Source organism: Ambystoma mexicanum, chromosome 10 (genome assembly GCF_040938575.1).
Source record: "Ambystoma mexicanum isolate Mex_15411 chromosome 10, UKY_AmexF1_1, whole genome shotgun sequence".
In the NCBI taxonomy this organism is placed as follows: domain Eukaryota; kingdom Metazoa; phylum Chordata; class Amphibia; order Caudata; family Ambystomatidae; genus Ambystoma; species Ambystoma mexicanum.
The window spans coordinates 672747383-672765629 of NC_090932.1; positions in this window are offsets into that span (position 1 = coordinate 672747383).

Genomic DNA, 18247 nt, shown 5'->3' on the forward strand with positions numbered 1-18247 from the left:
GTGTCTGAACCCTCTTCCATAGGGAACTCCTCCTCATCCCCTTGGACAGTGGTTTGTGCCACCCCTTCCTACGAAGACTCCCTCTACTGTCTGCTGTTGATTTTGCACATTCTGGACAACTACTTCCTCTCCACTTGTCAGCATTGCCCCTTCATTGTATATTTCAACAGCTTCTTCTGCATTAACTTTGCCTCTACCTGCTTCCTCTCCTTGCGCTTCTTTTCTTGAATTCTCCTGCATTCAATAATACACTACTGTTAGCTGAATTTCTGACCATGGTTTAGCCTCCATCGCAACCAATATCTACAATTGCATGTGTACCTGCTCTGGTAGCCCTTGACATCGTATGTGATAGAGTAACACCACTGTTTTATCCAACGGTTCCCTCACCTTCAGATGCCAACGCTCTTGTATTTCCTGAATGCATTAAAGTGGGCGTTCGTCTTCACGCATTTGACGTGCCATAATCGCACTTATGTTGGATGTGTCTGGGTACTGTACCCTTGGAGCTTGCCATATAGCTGCTCGGCAGTTATTGAATGGTGTGCCATCATGCACTGTGGTCTGTACCATCACTCTGGGATACCCTGCCCTTTTCCAAACATCATCCGCTACCTCCCAAAGAATGTCTGAAAGCAAACATTTCTTGTCGCCGAGTGCCAGTGTCATCCCTGCCATCGTTCTTTCTTGCTCATATATCCATTTTCCAGCCACTGCAGTCATTGAGGGTATCGTACATCTCAAATTATCCTTATCCATCTGTTGCCACAGAATATTGTAATCGTCCGTCACCCTTCTCTATTAATGAAAACTGTGTTATGTCTCCCCATGTCTTTAATGGCTGTGAACGCCCTTGCCATACTCGTTCATCTCCATCTTGGCAAAGCTCTGAGCCTCTGCACATATGGAGTGACTTTGTCTGAACTATGTTATCTGTCTCTAGGACACTCTGGTTGTCCTTCCGGTCTCCCTTGTCTCTTCTCATGTATTTCCCTTCTCCCCACAATGTGTCTCTATCAGGGCTTACTTCACTGGAGGGGTGGTAAGTCCTCCTTCCCTCATCATTGTCACTTTCCTGTAGGTCTTCGTCTGACCCCAAGGTCCCAATACTATCATCACTGTCTTCTTCCCTCCCGTCCTCAAAGCTGAGCCTCCTTAACATTAACATCCCCAGTTTTTTCTCCTTCACCCCGTCCACATAATTGTGTTCCCCCTTGCAGTAGTCCCTGCTGCACCCCTACCCATCCTTGGGGCAGCTGCACTATCTCTCCTGCTACAATAAAGCTCCCCTATTCTTCATCATATCCCCTCTCCTTCATCGTCATTTATGTGTTGATTCTGTTTTAGTGTTTGCTCCTTTAAAAAAATACCCCTCTTTACCTCTGTCTCTCTCTCTCCTCTCCTGTCCTTCTCCTCTTGTCTGCACTCTTTAAAGAGGTGCTCGATTTCCAACCTCCTCTTTTCTCTCTTTATTTGCAACTGTCTCTCCATTTCTTCCTTGGCTTTCCTCATCGCCATTCCCTCTAGCTGCCTCTGCCTCTTGTTTTCTCTCTCTTCCGTGTCCCTCTCTTCTATCTCTTCTTCTTGTTCCTTTCTCAACCTGACATGTTCATGCTTCTCTTCCCTTTCTCTTAACTTCCTCCATTATTTCTACCCACTTGTTAGCTTATTCCTCCATATCCTTATGCTTCATAGCTTCCTCTCCTGTCTGTCCTAGCTCACCTGTAGTTCTCCAGTCCAATTTAAGCAATATATGTCCGCCTACCCACTCATTTCTTGGGACTACTGCTTCACGATCCCCACTACATCCTGTCTTCCCCTCATCGTCTTCTCTCAGTTTCGCTTGTATGTCACTGCGCTCCTTATGTTCACCACTGTTAACTTCTGCTTTTTATTCATCTGCCTTGTGAAGAGGGAAAATCAAGATCAAACCCCTCCCCCCTCACCCCAGGCGCATAAACAGAAAGAACAGCAGGAAGAATAAGGAGCGCACTTATCAGTTGAACCAGGCCCCAGCACACCCACACAAATATGCTGAAAGACACCCACTTCACCAACATTGCAACCTATATGCTACATTAGCCTCAATGCAGCAATACCAGAATCTACAAAACACAAGAATCCCTGTTTAAAGGCTTGCAGATGCTTATATGAATTAACCTGATCTAATAGCACAGTGTAAAGCCGTGTTTCAGGAAAATTACAGCCAAGTGCATTTGTCTCACTGAACACCCGCCGCAGTGCGGATTCGTGCTGACTTCAGCAATGCTCCTCGCAAACCCAGCAGCAGCCAAGGTCTTACAGTAAGATAAGATTTCTTTCCTTGAACGACGGTGAACGAAAGACATTTTCGCAAGAACCCACACATCATTTGAAACATAATTGTAACAAGAATGGCTCAGCTCTGGCCAATGAATGCTGAGAGCCCAGGGGCGAAAAGCCGGTCTATGCAAAAACTGATGGGAACAAGTTCATAATGCAACAAGTTTAGAATTAGATAATGGGGTGGCGCATTTAAAACCAGCCCACTGACGCAAAAGTCCTAATGTCCAATTATCAGGCTCCCTATAAGGGTGCCATAGGTAACCTATCACTTAGCAGCCAATAACAGGATGAGATAAGTTTCTGGGAGCTGGTCCAATTCTGTGATGTCAGCCTGCAGTGTGTTACAAAGCTGGCTTGCAAGCCAGCCCCAGGGGAGACAGAGCCTGAATTTTCGCTGTGCATGAAGCTCTCTGTGTGTTTTTTTTGCTGCCCAGAAATAAACACAGTTTGGAACATGTTGCTGCCTGTTTGGGACTTTGCTGCATTTCTTTGGGAAGCATGGGAGGTGTTGGGGCCTCCCATAGCTGACCCCCAGAAGCAGTGGAGTAACTTTTCTGAAAATGTTGGTGGGGACATTATGTCTGAAGAAAAGGGGCCCCAGCCAAATGAATGGGGACAAAATGGTGTACCATGAAAGTTGGGGGGGACAAACACCCCCATCCCCCCCTAAAATTACGCCCATGCCCAGAAGCCCTGGTGGGGGTCCAACTTCTCCCCAACACGTGCGTCGCTAAGTGTGTCTCAGCTGCCATACGCGGGTGCTGTAAAAACACGGTTAGTGTATTCTACCACTTCTTTCAATTCCTTCAAGGGGTAAAATCCCTGGCTTTCTACTGTTGGGTCTGAATCAACAGTTTGAGGAGAACGAGGGGAAGCCGTGGGTTATTCACCTTCGCGTTGGCTCAAAATCCAATGTTTTTGGGATCGGTCAGCTTCCTCATCCTGAAACATTTCCATAGCTCTAATACAGCTTATCAATTGCTTAAATTCTTCTGCTTATAGGTGACCTGTAAATACGTGGTCACATGTTGCTACACATATTTGGAAAAGCTGCCATCCTTGGGCCATGGCTTTGCTATTTTGCCCTCTCTGTCGCAAGTCCATTACGCTCTATATTTGTGTATTTTGTCTTGATATCAGGGGAGGGGCTTGCGCAAATGTTGAATGGGTGTATCCCTCATCGTGACACGTTACTTTGTAATCATCAATATGGTACATGGGAAATCATCATCTTGGTGCATGTCCCATCCAGATTGGTCCCAGGGTGCAGGTAATCTCATGGAATGTAGCTGGAGTAAATAAATATATGTTGGACAATGACTGGCTCACCTTTGTCTGTGATCATGGGGCAATTTGCCTGCAGGAAACCTGGGCCATGGAAGCCCCTAACATCCAAGGGTTTGTCACTTTCGCTCTCACGGCACATAAAGGAGAGAAGGGCTGCCTGAGTGAGGGCTTGGTTGCGTGGGTGAACATAGCCCTGCTTAAGTTGGCTAAATTAGTGGATACTGGTTCTCCTGATATGATTTAATTATACCTTAAGTTAAGGGATGATTGCATGATTGTGCTGATTAATTTTTACCACAGGATCTCGCCCGCTAGGGGCGTGGATCTTATCAGCAAGATAGTGGATCTTGTTCTGGATTGGAGAGCGCCCTCTTTGAGCCCCTTAAAGATCATGGTCACGGGGGATCTTAACCTACAGATTGAGTCTTTGCACAGAATGATTGACATCATGGACAAGGGGGATAGCCTTTGGGGGTTGAGGCCTCTTAGTTCCACATACCTGGAAAAGAAGCAAAAGAACGTAGAGGAGATAGCTATTCTACTGAAGTCAGCTTATCTAAGGGCTTGTAATGGTTAATTCCCCAGGGACGCCCCAGCAGCACCTACTTTCGAAAGGCCAATAGTAAAATAAATTATATATTTCTGAATATAGAGGCCTGGAATCTTGTGGAAGGTTTTTCTATCCGTAAAAGGGTTGAGAGCGATCACCATCTGTTGATTATGGAGGTGAGTGAGCATTCTGGGGGACACCTGTCGAAAGTCCATTTCGTCCCATGAAAGGCGCTGTTGAACTGGATGTCCAGGGCCATGCCAGGTGAAATATTAGATGGGATTAGCTTGATTTGGAAGCAGGTTTACCTCTAGCATATCATGGTGATGAGCTTAACTATTCCCCGATGTAATTGACATGAGAAGAGGTTGGAAGAACATTAAAGTGTGAAAAGTTAGGAAAGGCACCAGGCCCAGACACGGTACCAATAGATTTTTATATGAATGAGCCTGCTGTCTGGGTACCGTATTTAATGAAATTATATAATGCAATTCTGAGCAAAAAAGTGGTTCCTTTGTCGTGGACAACCACAGAGTTTGTTCCAATTCATAAAAAGGGCTCCAGCGACGAACCCTCTAATTATTGACCTATATCACTAATTGATGCGGGCGGGAAATTTATGCCAGTGCTTTATTATTTCATCTGGATGCCTGGGTAAAGGATAGGAAGATTGTTAATGATCACCAAGCAGGGTTCTGTGAAGGCCTAAGCACAGTCAACCAAAGTTTGCGGCTGTGGCTGGTATGCAATAAATATGCAGTCCTTCGGAAGGTTAGTGTGTACGCAGTGTTCGTAGACTTGCATACTACATTTGACACTGTACCAAGGTACCGACTCTGGGAGGTACTTAGGGAACCTGATATCCTGGACGCACTCCTGTGTGCCATGCAGAACTTGTACACATGCAACACTACAGTGGTTGGGTGGGGAATTGAAAAATGTAAAAAGGTATTCATCAGGGGTGTGTCCTGGGCAACAAGTTATTTTGTGTATTCATTAATGGGGTTTCAGAGGAGTTGTTGGGCATGCAGACTGATTCACCAACGTTAGCTGGTGATAAGGTACTGATCTTGCTGTTTGCGGACGATGCAGTTATATCATCGCCAACACCAATTTGCGTCCGGAAGCAGCTAGACATATTTGTCGCTTTTTGTCCAAAAAATGGCCTTGCACTCAATGTTAGTAAAACAAAATCTATGATCTTTAACAGTAGCACCAGGAAGAAGCGCAATTAGCTGGTGATAAGGTACTGATCTTGCTGTTTGCGGACGATGCAGTTGTATCATCGCCAACACCAATTTGCGTCCGGAAGCAGCTAGACATATGTGTCGCTTTTTGTCCAAAAAATGGCCTTGCACTCAATGTTAGTAAAACAAAATCTATGATCTTTACCAGTAGCACCAGGAAGAAGCGCAAGGGGCTCTGGCTGATTCTGGACGAAGGAGATTTTTATGATTATCTGGGGGTCAGAGTAATGGCATCTTGTGGTTGGTCCATGCAGATTGAAAACGCTAGGATAACACTGGTGAGGTATGGCAGACCCCTCGCAAGGTTTACAGCAGAGCACGGTAATGGGGTGGTGCATGTATCACTCAAGGCATATAAAGCCCAGGCAAGGTAAGCTGCAATTTATGGGGATGAGCTGTGGGGGCAGATGAATATTCACCAGTTGGTGAGGGCTCAAGATAAGTATCTGAAGAACATATTGGGATTGGCCCCTTTAGACAAATGTACCAGTGTTGTTAGAAACAGGCATGCAAGGGATCAAATTAATCTTCCAACTACGCCCGGTGCTTTATTGGGTTCGGTTGTGAACCAATGAGAAACTTATCAGTTATACAGATGCGCTGTTGGATGTCTTATCTCAAAGAGGGGGTTCCTCTTCAAAGTGGGTATCCCAGGTCAAGAAAATCTTTAGGGAAATGGACTTTGAAGATTTTTGGTGCAACCCAAATGTAATTCCGACCCCCTCTAAAGCTGTGGTTAAATCTACTGCTCTCATTAAGATACAGCCGAATATCATTGTGAAATCTGCTGACTCTAGGCCTCTGGCACGCTATCTTTCTATTAAAACACAGGAAGGATATGAGGCCTACCTTGATTACATTAATCCAAATTTGAAAGATCCTTGTAAATTACACTGCGGCTTGGGATCTTGTCTACGGCAGTGATAAAGCACAAGTGGAATAATGATGTCTCCCCTACATGCACGCTTTGTAATAGTGCTGATGAGGATTTGATCCACCTCCTAATTATGCTGTGTCCAGTAACATTGTCCCTGAGAAAGCCTTGTGTAAAGCCACTCTTCTTGGGCCAATGGTGCAGGTCTATTGGGGAAGTTATGGCAGTGTGTTTAAACTCTACCGATACCCCTGCAGTGTTTGCTATTAGCAAGTGGGCATGGAGAGTTTGAATGAAGGAGCAGAAGGGGAATGCCTAGCCAGGATCGGATTGGGCTATCGGGCATTCGGCCATGGCCGAATGGCTTGGAGGCCCTGGGGGCCGGTTTCATAAGCCAACCGCCTGGGCCGGTTTTGAGCTTCATAATATTGTTACTGAAAGTAACGTAAGTTACATTGCTTGAAATTGCCTTCAGGCTGCTGCAGCCACCTCTGCTCCAGCAGCCAGCTTGTGGCACAGAACGAATGCATTCATCAAAGAAAGGCAACACCTAACTGGTACCTTGCTTTGATGAATGCATCACACAATGAGCCGTGCTGGCTCCTGAGCCAAGCCATCTGCCGGCAATGGTGTGGCGCCAGTCAGGACTCAGGAGCCCTCCAGACTCCAGTATTTGTAGATGGTTTTGTAAAATATATTTGCATTTGCAAGTTGCTTCTTTCCTGTTGTTGCAACATATTGTTCTGGGGGCCCGTGTACCGGGGAGGGGGGGGGGGTTACTGGGCCTGTCCTGACGTGTGTGTGAGCTGAGGCTGAGCTTGTGCAGCCTCTGCCTCTCTTGTGTCAGTATCATCACAGCAACTATCAAAGTTTGCTTTGGGGGACGGTGGGGGGGTTGTTTGTGTCTGTGTCTGGGCTGGCCCGGGGCTTGGCGGCGCCTGCGTGAGACCTCAGACTCATGATGAGTCCTATCCTATCCTGACCCTGACCCAACCAGGTGGTAAACTGACAGCTCTCTGGCTGGCCAGTGGACAAAGGATAAACATGCATGATGGTGCAACACGGCGAGGACTTCAGGCCTTGGGCCGATAATATTATTCGTAGTTGAATTGCCAAGGGGCCCACTTGGAGCTACCTGCTGCTGCCTGCTGCTGCCTGCTGGCAGTGCCACAGGCAGCCTGCGCCTGGCCAGCCCCATGCCCAGATGAGGAGAGGACTGGACTAGTGAAGACATGGGCCAGCGTGCTCTGAAGTCAATGACAGTCACACTCACACACCCAGTAAGAAAAATAATCATCATCTCTCAGGGCGCATTTCGACTTCTATGCAAATACAAAGGGTGCCTGCCATTTACTTTTTTAAAGAGTCAGACAGACACAGTCCATTTTCATTTTCCCAATTCCCATGATGGCATGATGGCATGATGGCGGGATTTGGTGTGGTGGCAGTGGTGGAGGCCTAAGGTAAATGTGATGCTAGCCTAATGCATGATTTGATGTGGATGCCCACCGCAGTTCACGCACCTGGTGTGCGGTGGTCAGAGCGGAGGCAGTGTCAGATCCCCTGGTGGCTGGTGATGGAGGGGAGGAGCGGGCCGGGAATCCTGGATGATTGACGTGTGCAGTGCTCTCAGCTAAATATCCTTTTTAACATTTTGTGAACATACATAGGTTGTTTTTCCAATTCAGGAGCTTTGCGGAATCAGAGATTTTATATTTCTAGCCGTTAAAATATGACAGCTTAAATGCGCGCTGACAGTTTGCATTCCATGCCGGCTCAATGTGCCATTTGAAGTTGCGCCCAATTAGCAAAAGAACGGGTTTCTACACATTGTTTGCGCACACTACACAGCCATACAACTCAAAAGATGTCGGCTCAGGGGCAAGATCAATGTACAAGCAATGAAAGACATAGGGCCTCATTACAATTATGGCGGTAAGGCAACAACGGTGCCAGTAGCGCTACCGGCACCTTTGCTAACATACCGCCATACTACGAGTTCTGCTCGTGGGTGCCTTTGCAGCCACCAGGTCTGACCTGGTGGCCATACCCGCACCCGCGAGCAGAACAGGACTGTAGCACCGGTACCGTTATTAACCAGTGCTACCAAATTCCCCATTCCCATTGAGCCATATGGGGCTCAAATGGGAATGGGGAACCATTTTTTCCGGCGCCCAGAAAAGAGCAATTACCAGGTCCGGCTAGGTTGTAATGACCGGGTAATTGCCCTTTTCTGGGTGCCGAAAAAAATGAATACCGGCAGCAGCCGTGCTGGTACTAAAGGCACAGCTATCGCCAGCCTCGTAATGAGGCCCATACACTTAAGGAAATAGACATCTACTGAAGCCTAGGAGCTGCATCCTCACACCAGTAATCTGAGACTGTCTAACTGCATATATTTGGCTTGGGGTTTGCAAACATTTTAGGGTAAGTGTTGTTGTTGAAATGAGTACCAAGATCAGTGTCCTGTGCATTATGTGCCCAGCTGAGCTGCATGCGGAATTCACTATCGCAGACACAATTGTGAAATATAAAAAAAAGTGTTGTAATTCTTATTGCCCAAAAATCTTCTTTGAGTTAATGCAGAGCAGACAGGAGCCCACGTTGGTGTGTGCCCTCCTCCACTTTATCATAGGCGATTTGTTTACAAACTGAGGGTGATCTTCAGTCAGATGGAATAGTTAGACTTCCGGAGAGATTTATTTATAGACAGTGATGTATTTGGAATATGGACACTGAACACAAACATGACTTCCTGAGACCATGCCAAGCTGCTCAAAATACATGTCTGAAGATTCCCTTCTGTGCACTTCATGGTGTACGCTATAAATGGCTTACCAATATCCGCTGTGTATGATTTCCAGAATTAAAGCACACCTAACTAAAACCAAAATACTCATTGCTGGCTGGCTGACTAAAAAATCAATTTCTATACAGGTCAGGAGGCGCTGGTTCTACATCTTCTTGATGGAGAGAACACACGGTACAAAACCCACGAGCGTGCATGGCTGAAAACACTAAACTGAAGAGATGCTGCAGGTATTCGATATTCTGGACCACTTGGGCGTCACGTATACCAATTACGCTGACGACACACAGATACTAATCCCCATCACAGGAGACTACACAACTGACTCCCGTGCCATCAACGCCATCTACCAGGTCATCCAAGCGTGGATGGCCCAACACGGCCTCTGCCTAAACGATGAAAAGACAGAGCTCCTCATTCTTGGCTCACCACAAAAACTCACTAAACTCGACGCTGCTTTCAAGTCTTTCACCATTGATGGGAACACCATCCCTATTGCCAAGGACACGAAAACCTTAGGGATTTACATCGACTCAACCCTATCCTTGACTAGACAGTCCAACGCAGTCTCATCTGCAGCAGCGTATACTTGCAAGCTCATCACCGCCTGTCGCCCGTTCCTTACCACTGCCAACTGCGTAACCTTGGCCAGGACCCTCGTACTATCCAAGGTCGATTACTGTAATGCCCTCTACCTAGGTACTAATCTCCGCAACTTAAACAAGCTACAATTGTCCAAAACAATGCGATCAGAGCGGCCCTTAACATTCCCAGGCGCCAGCATATATCCGACACCAGGCGCAACCTGCACTGGCTCTCTATCCCACATCGCATCTCCCTGAAGTCCCTGGCTCTCACACACAAATGCCTCCACAACCAAGCCCCTCGTTACCTGGCAAACAGATTCTCTTTCCACAATTCCACCAGACCTCGCAGAGCAGCCCAAGCCAACTGCCTTGTCATCCCGCGTTTTAATCTCCAAAGATCAGGTGGAACCAGCTTCCCCATCCTGGCAGCCAAACTTTGGAACTCACTCCCCAATGACCTTAGAGCAGAACCTTCCTTCCTGAAATTCAAACACCTTACCAAAGCTTGGCTATCCTCCCAAGACAGCTAATACCAGCTTACTGCCCTACTTGCACTTTGACCTACTTTGCATCCATTATTAACTATCCTGTATATCACTGCCTTATCTATATGCGCTTGAATGTATACTTTGTAAATTTTGTAAAATTTCTTGTAATACTCCTGTAATACTCTGTCACATGCCTTGTCTTGCCTTCATCTTGTTGTAACTAAGTTAAGCGCCCGGTTGCCCCTGGGCCTGGTGCGCTATAGAAATAAATAAAATACTAAAATACTAAATACTAAATACTAGGGGTGGCGTGCATTTGGAAGTGTCTCTGCAGTGTAACTGAGAGGCTGGTACTGTGGCTTAATTGGTTAAAGTGCCTGTCTAGTAATTCCAAAAAAGGTAGCAGGCACTCCTCTCCAGAAAGAACATGGCATGATAACCTGTTCTGAGATGAGAGTTTGCAGCACACACTTTTTGCTCACAGTACCTTTCACAGATGGGAAATAACCGTTTGCATATCAGTCTTTGTCCCGCCCACATGGGCAGTCCAGCACCGAAATACTATGGCAATTCCTCTCTGAACAAGAGTACCACCAGCAAACGCATACACGTGTTTCAGTCTTGTTGGGCCTCATCAGTGAGGTGAAGCTGTGCCTCTCTAAGCACAGAGAGGAATTGCCATAGCATTTTGGTGCTGGAGGCCCATGTGGGCGGGACAAAGACTGATATGCAAATGGATATTTCCCATCTGTGAAAGGTACAGTGAGCAAAAAACATGTGCTGCAAACTCTCATCTCGGAACAGGTTATCATGCCATGTTCTTTCTGGAGAGGAGCACCTGCTACCTTTTATGAAATATTTGCAAGGAACTTGGGGTTGGTCACCCTAAGTTACCTGGGGCAACCAGACGTGGACTCCCTGCTCACTGTGCTCAGAGAGGCACAGCTTCACCTCACTGATGAGGCCCAGCAAGGCTGAAACACGTGTATGGGGTTGCTGGTGGTACTCTTGTTCAGAGAGGAATTGCCATAGCATTTTGGTGCTGGACTGCCCATGTGGGCGGGACAAAGACTGATATGGAAATGGATATTTCCCATCTGTGAAAGGTACAGTGAGCAAAAAGCATGTGCTTCAAACTCTCATCTCAGAACAGGTTATCATGCCATGTTCTTTCTGGAGAGGAGCGCCTGCTACCTTTTATGAAATGCCTGTCTAGTAACCAGAAGCTCCAGAGTTAGAATCTGTGCAATTCCTTCGTTTTTTTTCCAGTGTTCAAAAGCTACAGGAAATATTTTTAATATCAATTCCATATGTGCCACACTTCCTGTTCCGCTTCCAAGTCAGCGTTTAGCCATAGAAATGAAACGTTGTTATAGATTTGGAAACAAGGAAAGGTAACAGTGTGGTGGGTGGTGTTGAATGTGGTTTTAAAACAGAGAGCAGATACCTCAGCTGGAGTCCCCAGTATTGTAGGGGTGCCAATGATGGACACGAACAAGGGTCATAGGTTTTTTGCACATTCCAAAAATCTGCGGACGTGGCCTGGGAGAGAGTTCTGAGTCTACAATCGAGGCCAGTGATGAAGGGCACGTGCGTGCACGAGTTCAGTTGGACTCAGCAGCTGCTGGATTATTTGTTCATTTAGCTGCGTCATGTAGTGGCCCATCAGGAGCTCCATCTTTTACAGGTGTTATCTTGGCATAATTGCCGACTCAGCTACAACAGAATTGCTCAAATTAAGGTGTTTCTTCCATTAGAGGCTAATGCAATTAAATGTACATTTTCTGAAAGATGGACAACATGAATTTGTTTGCCACTACTTTACCCTCAAATTAACAGTTATTAACCAGAGATGGCAACTCGACCCTCTGTTCTGGGAGCCATGCTGCATGCACCACATCATGCCTCACCTTCTCCCAGGCAGAAGTCCAGCAGAGATTTCCTTTCACCACATTTTTCTCATCTGTTCTTCGCAGGGAACACAATGGGGAGTGACTATTCCCACCCAGTCATTTTCCATCTTTCTGAGGCTGCTGTTCCCAGAAATATATTAGCCAGCAAAGACAGACAGCTCAGCGAGTTGGGTGCTAGCCCCAGACTGGTATGCTCCACTGACAAGCTACAGGTTGACTCAAACCTCCATCCTTTTACGGCCGATAAATGAGTAACATTAATTAGACAACAATAGCACTACCTATTAGTGCTTAGAAACCTGAAATAATTATTACTGTAAGATTAGGCCTAGAATTCCAGACAAATTACGCCTACATCAGCCAACAAGAACGCTCAGATCAAGCAACGACATCCGCTTGGAACCGAAACCATACAACAAAAGAAAACTCAGAGGATCCTCTTTCTCTCTCTCACCAGGCACTGAAAACTTGGAACGACTTACCAAAGTATATACGGAACACAAGAAACCACCTACGATTCAGGAAACTGTTGAAATCCTGGCTCTTCACTGCGTAACTAGAAGACCACCAGCAGGGACACACACACATCTAAAACAATGATGAATGAAGATACCGATCCCGATTCCCACCTAGCAATCGACTAAAAATAGAAACTAAGGAAGACACTCCACAACCTTTCAAACCACATAATGAGAGATAGCCACGAGAAGAGGACACTAAAGAGAACACTTAGGCAGACCAAGACGGAAGTACTTGGACGATTTATCAATAGCATCCTAGCCCTGTACCACACCCAAGCTCCAACAGACCTATTTCACATAGATAGCAAGGGAATAGAGGCACACAACTCCCAGCTCCGATACCTAAGGAGGAGAAAAGTCACACCCTATCACATTATACAAAGTTCATTAGAATACGGAGTGCTCCGCACTAACACCCACAACAGTCAGATGGTCAAGAAAGGATAGTAGCAACTAATCCCACTCATAATAATACAAATAAATTAAATCGAACAAGATGTACCACCACGAGGATGCTCACCCCACTAACCCCACCTTCGAATCTCTGCATACCTAACACACTGCCTCAACAAACCAACAACACATAAACAGCACCAACAGCACGCATGGTCTCGCCCCCGTCCAATACTTACACCAAAGCTCAGCGCACAGTGTATACCGAAATGAAGCTGCCAACAGCACACCACCTCTCTCTCTCTCTCTCTCCTACTCCCTCTTCTCCCAACTAACCTGTCCCCGCCCGCCTTCTTGTTTTACAGATCTGCCAGAGCAACTGGGGACAAACTCTGTTGATGACGGTGCGCGATATAAATACCTTTAACATTTAACATTATTTTTAACACTCGTAAGGATTTGCTGTGAAAGTGACGTGGAATCCAAGTCATGTTCAAAAACAATAACTATTACACAGGAACTTTCCAAATGGCGAGAATAGTGTGACTAGGTGTCCAGTTAAAGAACCTAATACAAAAGGATCGAATGCCAAAGGGTTGACTCAATTTGACCTAAAACCAAAGGGTCGAATATATATTTTTTTTAAATATATATTTTTTTGGTTTTCCGTAGTTGAAAAAAAAAGTGGTTTTACCACCAAAAAGGGGGTTTGGGGGTGGACCCGCCCAAAAAAAAAAATTACAAAATTTTTTTAAAGAAAAATTCGACCCTTTGGTTTTAGGTCCTTTTGATTTGACCCTTTTGGCATTCAATCCTATGCATTCGAAACTATTACCTATAACCGTGTGACTACATGCTCAAAACAACAATAAAAATAGGGTTCCCTGCTTGTTGCAGGCTCTCTGACACCTAGGAAAGGTCAGGTGCGGGGAAAGGTCAGCCAAGAATGGAGGCAGAAAAGGCTTCAGTCAGTACTTACAAGGAGCTGCGCTGGGAAGCAAGGAGGCATTGGAGAGGCACGTCTGTAAGACACTACTACTTCCCCATTCAATCCTTTCCCTTGCAAACTCGTCCAGCAGCCAGCAGTTAGGCCAGAATGTCACAGGGCGGGCCTGCACCATATTCACATAGACCTAGTGATTTGATCCTCATGAAGTAAGGCTGGTGAGGTGATCTATTTAACTGGAAAGTTTACTTATGCTCCACGCTGAGTTTCCAAGCCAACGTTGAATCTTGTATAGAATATCTTCACTGCCATGCGAATTATATCATTAACCAACTAGACTGTAAATTCATTTTATGGACTGCATTCAGGCTCGGAATGGCCGATAGGGCAAAAGGACAATGGCAGAAGTTCAAGTGCCACATGCTGGCGTGGGCCATTTTCTTGGGCCAAAGTTGACCAGGTTGACGAGTTACTTCCCTGTGCAGCTAATAGTGTTGACACGTGTTACTGAAAAAATGTTCTTTACTATGCACAACACATTTTATCAAAAATAAACTCCCCCTTGGGCACCGCACTACTCAAACAGTTTTTTCACAAATGGCATGAATTGCCACTTGCAACGGTTGCCCACTTTTTAATTGATTCCCAGGAAAACGTGATATCCCACTCCGCCATTGACTGTGTTAGGTTGAAAGGCAGAAAGCACCCTGATAGAGTTTAAACATATACATAAAGATTCCATAAAGATCTCCAGAGATCTACATATAAATTAATCTGGCCTCATGGGATGAATCCTCTTAACTGACCTCCCTGCCACTCTCCCCTCTTGCCTCTCCACTCTTTTTGACTGCTTACTCTCTGTTCTCTCCTCCTCTCCCTTTCTTTCTTTTACTATCTCCTCCCATCGTCTCCTTACTTTCTTCTAAGTACTTACTCTATCAGAATTAGGCCTGAACCTAGTATGATAGCAACCTCGTCTATCTCCTCCCTCCTCCCCTTATTTCTCCCCCGCCCCAGCTCTATCTGAAATGTCATCAGGCCTAGTATGATAGTCATTTGTTTTGTTCCTCCCCTCCCTTTCTGCACCCCTCTCCCTCACCTTTTTTTTTTTCTCTCCGGCTCTACCAGAAATGTTGTCAGGCCTAGTACTGTAGTCATCTGTCTGTTTCCATTTCCTTCCCACTCTCCCCCTCCCTTCCTTATCTATGTCTAAGCTCTTGCACTATCTGAAACGTCATGAGGCCGAGTACGATAGTTAATTTCACATCCTTACTGTTCATGGCCTGTAAGATTGTCATTGTATTTTACCTTGTTCCCTCCCTTGCCTTGAAGCACTTTGAAACACATTGTGTATAGGCGCTGTATAAATAAACTATCATATCATATCATATCATATACCGCTCCCCCTGGTGTTCTTTCTCTGATTTCTCCCCACTTTTTGTGCAGTGATCCATTGCTAGGTAGCTAGGTTTGCACTCTATATATCCTCTCTATAATCACGTAGTAAACACGATTTCTCTGCTGCTGCACAAATGAACATAGAACTGCTGCCTGGGTGCCAATACTGAAAAGCTGGGAATGCAGACAGACCACTGCCCACCTTTCACACTCAACTACTTCATTCAACATGTTCCTTAAGCACGCGGATATGCAGGTATCACATCATGTTCAGTACGTTCTTAGCACATGTGATTAGTGACACGTTTGCATGGTCTCCAGGTGCTGCCGGCACTGCTGTACTGCTCTTTCACTCACATGAGTTGGCAGACATTGGCACTGAACCGCTACACTGAAGTGGTCTTCAAAGCCTGGGGATGCTCTCCCTACTCTTTTGTGGGTCACACAGGGTTTGGGGGAGTATAAGATGGTGAGATGGGCAAGAATGGGGGCTAGCAGGGCTGACCTGACCCAGTCACTTCAAAAATGCCTGGGAAAAAAACATGTATGCCTATGGATGAAGGAGGGCAGAGCCCGGCCAAGGGTGTTTGGTTGGTTCAGAGTGCCCAGAATTGGTATACACATGGGTGACTGAGTGTGCACATAGCATGGTTCAGAGTGTGCAGATCATGCATTAGTGAAGCAGAGGTGTGCTATGATGTTCTATGTACAGTGATTTGGCAAAAGTGCTAAGTTAATAGCAAATCATTATCAAATGCCAACGACGGCCATGACTACTGCCTGGAGTACCTGGGTGGGTCGCTCACAAACTAAGTACTCACCTGCTGTTGTCGCTCACGGTGGAGCCAGCTTGCACTTCACAAGTTGGAATCTTGCACAAGCCCATTCGGCCTTTCATCTTTCTGAGGTAGTTCATACACTGGCTACTATTCATTGGAATAATAGCACCTGCTATTACGGCACTTAACAACCAGAGTGATCAGGTGTGAGTATGACGCACACTATATAAGAATGCAAATCATATGATGGGTGGAAATGGGAGCCTGAATGCAGCTTTGTGGTGTGGTCAGATGTCTGCATCCTGCTTGCTGTGTTGGTTTTTTCACTGTCGTGCAGGGATGCTGCAGTATCAAGACTCATTTAATTGTGGAATAGTTATAGTTTACATGTCGTGTAGATTTCTGCAATGTTATGTTGTGCACTAGTAGCTCTTCACTCTGCAGCCACAGGGATGGCTTCTTTTACCTCCTGCTTATCATATGATGATGTTTTTTTTAAATAAAAAGAAGAAAAGGAATGTTATCACTTTCTCAAGCGTTTACACAAAACATTACATGCAACAAACACAATTAACCCTTCATAAGTATCATTTTCTATAAATTCGCAAATTGATGCGCTGCACGGATGGTGGTTTCAGGGCCACTTTTTTTGAGCCAAGGGCTGGGCCACTTTTTAGGTGCCCGGGCCTATTTCTTGTCCCAGTCAGCAGGGACGTCATTTGGGGTTGCCAGAGGTTGCAAGAGAGACCTCTGCCGTTTCCCCAGCGACCTCTGGCATAATTTTGCGACCACTGGCCTGGCCTGGAGCCTGGAGCTTGCGTTTTTTTACAAATAGTTTGTTACAAACTATTTATAAAAAACGAGCAACAGAGCAAGCTCCTGACACTACCCCAGGCCTGGCCAGTGGAAGCACTAATCAGCAAGGCGCGCCGGCGCCTTCAGGTCTATTACTCGAGCTATGGTTGCTTAGCAACCATAGCTCGTCTGGGCCTGAGGCTGAGGCAGTGAAGTTAGAGCAGAGCAGAAGAGCCCCGGTGACTGGTGGCCGGTGGCACCATAAATAGCAGCTTGTGACTGCCTTATTTTTGCGGGGACCTTTGACTAGTGCTTGCAGAACCCTCAAAGCTGGGATATGCTGTGACAAGGCACCTGCCCCCAGAATTATGCAAAATATGCCTCAACGTTTAAGTGCAGACATTGCAGCAATGCAGCCTTGCCCAGCCAAAGATTGGCATCAGAGCGATGAGTGCACTAGGCCAGCAGCAGCCAGCTACACTGAGGACGGTGCATGGGCGACCGGCGACGGAGTGAGCTTCAATCCCCAGAGCGAGAAGGGATTGTGGCGTCTCGCGTAGCCTCTACAGGGATCCGCCCGTGATCAGGGCATCCTTCGGCAGCAGGGGCTTGCCTACTCAGCATTTCACGGCCCAGGGGGTGTCGGAGACACGTCTCACAGCGGTGAGCCCGCATTAGGACAGAGTGGTCAGTGATAATGTTTCGGCTTAGGGATTTTTAAACACATGTGTCATGTTGACGTATCCTGGACGACGGGGTCGGGAGGGACCCGGGCGGGAAAAGAAGGGAAGTGACGTGGGAGGGGCGGGCGAGTTAGTTAATGTTGAGGCACAAATAAAGAAGGAAGTTTTACAGCACCGCTCCGTGTCGGCCTGTTATTGCCGCGACCTGCGCTCGCTCCCTCACCCAGGCCTGGGATACCACAATGGCGACGAGGATGGGATTCTGAGAGGCAGGGTCCCCGGAGACGAGCGCCGTGCACCGGCACGCAACAGCGACGAGAACGCCCGCCGACCGACGCCCATAGCAGCCCAGAAGCGAGGGGTGTTGCCGCAGCGTCGGGGTGTCGCGGAACCTGACAGGAACCTGGCAGACAGGACAGAAAGAAGATCCGGGCTGCGACGGTGAGCACGGAGAAGCAGGCGAGTGCATGTGCGCGTAGTAATACGCGGCAGGATACGTGCCGGCTCAAGCACAAGGGGCCAGGCCCACGCCAGAGCGCTTCAACAGGCGTAGTGCCCATCGATGGTGCTCGTGCCTCCTAAGGCGGCCATCACACCACGACAGCAGAATCCCGCGTAAGGAAGCCACGCTCCCAGCACCATGTCTGATCAG